This window comes from Geospiza fortis, unplaced genomic scaffold (genome assembly GCF_000277835.1).
Source record: "Geospiza fortis unplaced genomic scaffold, GeoFor_1.0 scaffold1310, whole genome shotgun sequence".
Taxonomy (NCBI): domain Eukaryota; kingdom Metazoa; phylum Chordata; class Aves; order Passeriformes; family Thraupidae; genus Geospiza; species Geospiza fortis.
In genome coordinates, this window is record NW_005054534.1 from 598,629 (window position 1) to 602,682 (window position 4,054).

Consider the following 4,054-nt stretch of genomic DNA (forward strand, 5'->3'; position numbering starts at 1 on the left):
TTTAATGTGTGCTTGGTGGTGTAGCTCAGAAGTGAAGACTTTTGGGAGAACACAGACTTCATGTAGCAGAAAGAGCTCCCTCAAGAGTTTTGTCTTAAATACTTTTCCAGAATGATGAGACAGATGCTTTAACTAATGATTATTTTGTTCAGCTGTTCATGGTCTCTTCTCTGGAGCAATTTGTCTGAAGAAAGGCTCAGACAAACAAGTCTCTCCTACCTTTTTCTTGATGGAAAGTTGTTGGGCAAAGTCCTTTAGCTCAGAGAGGGCGACCAGCATAAGAACTGACAGCAAACTGGTGGGGAGGTCTCTGGGGCAGGTCTGCTCTAAAGGTCCAAAAGATTTCCCAACAGCTGCTTCACACCAGGCCCTTCACAGGCTTCAGCCTCAGGAGCAGCTGTGGAAAGCCACAGTCTGGATCCACATTCTTAGGGCAAATCTCCAAGGCTGTCTAATTACAGCTGAGATTTTTCTGCCCCTCTAAGACAGGAGGAGCAGCCAAGCCATAAACAATGAAAATAATTCTGTGCTTAAACAACAGTATCTAGTGTCTTTTTAGACACTGAGTGAAGACATCTGCCCAGAGAGCATCCCAGATGGGACTTTAGAGGACCATTCTAAGAGACAGAGCCACTGCTATTACATGTCTAATTCCTTTAAACAGAAAACCAAAGTTGACAATGTTTCCAGATTTATTAGTTGAGGCCATGATCCTTAAAACATCACACAATATTTAATATTAACCACAGCAAAAAGATTGCAAAGATAAGGACTTGCACTCCTGCTGATTTGAAGACGTTAAATGTGTAACAGTGTTTATGAAGTTCACAATTTTCAGAAAGTCCAAAAGACTTTCATTCATTTAACCTCATCTTAGAACATCTTGCCTCTCAGATACTTTTCTGTTAGACACACAACTTTATGAAGAGGTTTAGCAGAAAAAAGTGAGATATTACAGCCTCTGCTCTTCTATATTCAAATACATTATCATTCTACCAACCAAAGAGATTATGACTAAAATCCTTTTATGTTTGTATTTCATTCTGTGGTTTAAATTGGAAATATTGTGGATTATGAGTCTTCATCTTTGTTTCAACCACATATATATTCTTAAAGGCATAAAATTGTTACCATATAAATGCTGCACACTGCTATACTAATGCTGTCAAATTTTAAAAAAACATATTACAGTTCAATATCAAAACTAAATACAACATATATACACATCTCATATCACTTTTAATGTCCCAGCCTTTGTTCTCAAAACATAAGTGGCTTTTTTAATGTCCTTCTCTGCAGTTTGTAAAAGGTCTGGTATATATAAGAAATAGGAACTTACAGAAGGGTGATGGCAAGGTGTAAAAAGTGGTACAAAAGGAACAATTACTTTCTGAAATCCTAGTAGAAATGGAAGATGAAGCATTTTAGAGTAACTCAAAATCTTATCATTTATCTGTCAAAAAAGACCAAGATCATTCCAGTCTCATAATAAAGCTATTCATCTACAGAGTTTGGAGATGACAAGTATGAATGGTCTTGCCTGTACTTTTGGAGTTCAAAAGCAGTCAGGGAGGAGATTTTTCCTCTCCTTGAAAGCTGCATCTTCCTAAGTTTGTCTGCTCTTCCATACAGACTCAGGTTACTTGCAAGTGTCAGGTGAGTCCTCCTCAACAAGAAGCAAGTACTTAAACATTTTCTATTCCAATCACCCTCTCTGAAAATAAGGGATTTGTAAAATGATAGCAAGACCTACATGCCTGCTCCAGAGCTTCTGCAAACTATGCCATGGCAACTATTTTCCTATTGCCAAGAGAACAAACTGGACATTTTGTGCTGAACTAAAACTTTGATATTCATCATGAAGGGGAGAAGAGTCCTCTGGGGAAAATTAGCCAGGTGTGCTATTGCCACATTTCAGTTTATTTAGGAATGATATGAAGAAGATGGACTTTAGTTCTCCTGATAGCTTTAGAGCCTCAGTTTTCATTTCCATCTTTCTCTTCTATCCTAATTTTATCTATTACAATGTGAGAGAAATTTTAAAGCCAAACTTGGGCTGCAAAATAAATCCTGGGTCAGAAGTATTGACTACTTGGCATTCATTGCTGACAGTGTCAAACAGGTGAAGATGAAAACCTATCTTGAAAGCATAGTTATGAAGGTTATTTAAAATAAAATAAACCCTGAAATGTCAAACACAACTGTAAGAGTAGAGGTTGGACTACATTCAACATTTCATTGCTACTGGACTTCTTGAACCTGTGTCAAATGCTGGAAATAAATTCACTTTCAGCTGCAATTGAAGATTCGGTTTTGTTTCCAGATAACTGTGAAGCCAGATAAAAGCTGATCTGTCAATTTTGCAGGTAATAGGAACTAAAAAATAATTTCCAGTGAGAAGACAGGAGGCTGGACTTAAGTCTTCAGGAAGATTTCTCAATAGGGATACTAAATGACTGAAAGAATGCATCTATTCGTGCACAGTGAATCATTTGGTGGTATGAACTGCATTGTCTGTATTTTATATGACACTTCCAGAAACATATCAAAATACATCTGGTTTACCTTTTACTGACTTCTGATGGATTATCAGAGGTACTTCTGCCCCACTATATGCATATCTTTATATATATATATATGCATACATATGTGTGTATACATACATATATATGTATACACACACACACGAGCTTTGAATTTACATCTTGTTTTTCCAGGAAAAAATTAAATCTCTTGCAACAGCAGAAGATAATTTTTAATTCCAACATCCATGCATTTTCAACTGACTTTGGGGATACCAGTTTGTGTCTGAAAATGCTATAGGCTGAGAACCCATTTCATAACAGTGACACACTAATTCTTAGCCGCAATTGGCCTTACAGCATTGCCTAGGAGGTGATGTCCTTCTCAGGCTGATAGTGGATACAAGTTTTGGCAGCTTTTCAGTCACCTGTAGTTCAGTACAAGAGTGAAATTCATAAACCACATATAAGCTGCTTACACAGCACTACCTTTTGATCTGTGCATAAAACACAAGCTTGCTGCTGAGTAATGGAAGAAGTGAAGGAAGTAAATACAGCAAATGTCAGAAATGAGAACAGATCTGATTAATATAAGCAAAAGTATAGCATACCATACAAGGCAAAATTGCTCTTTGGAGACCATGGATGGTGGTTATTAGCAATTTCAGAGGTACATTTTTACACTTTAAGATATCAGCTCAATAGTCTCCAGAGTCAAGGCTTCTGCTTTCACCACTGAGCTGTTGTTTGGCTGGGTGTTTCCAATTTGATCCTGCCTGAAACAGAAGCTTCCATGGTTGGTAGCACTGAAAACACAAATTAAAACTTTGAAAAATTGTGTTAGTGGAAAATATTCACTCTCACATACCACAACATTTGTTTGAGTCAGGCTTCCTTGAACACTCTAATTTAACCTCTTACATACTAGACTACAGGTTCACCAGCTTGCAGACTCTGAAGGAACTAACAGGATTAACATAACTCTAGCACATAAGGAGGATATATATTCCTAGGATATCTTGCACCCTGCACTTCCATGAATAATACCTACCTCTGAATTAAATAGCTAATAAATAGCTAATAAATAGCTAATTGCTGGGAGCTGTGTAGTCATGCTGCTGGGCACTTAGATGGACTTAGCAACTCTGATGAGGAACAGAACATATTTATTCTGGCAAAGGCCCACTCTACAGACACTGAAGTATTTCTTATGCTAGCACTGTCTTTGTTATCTTTTATATCATCACACTGCAGCACTATTATGTTTGCGCAATTATGAAATGGCAAAAAGGTCAAGGGTTTCTTGATGATCAAATTTAGAGGTCAGTGTCAGACCTCACTTGTCTGACCCAGCACAGTCAGTCTAATGAGGCTGCTTTATTTCCAGGGCAATTTCTTAGGCAATGGAAATGCAATCTAGCAAAACAACTGTCAGAGAAGGATGCAATAAAGTGTTGATAGCAGCTTAAGATGATGCCTTAGTAAGATCTCTTCATCTGTCCCTAGTTTTCACATAATATTAGGTATTCATA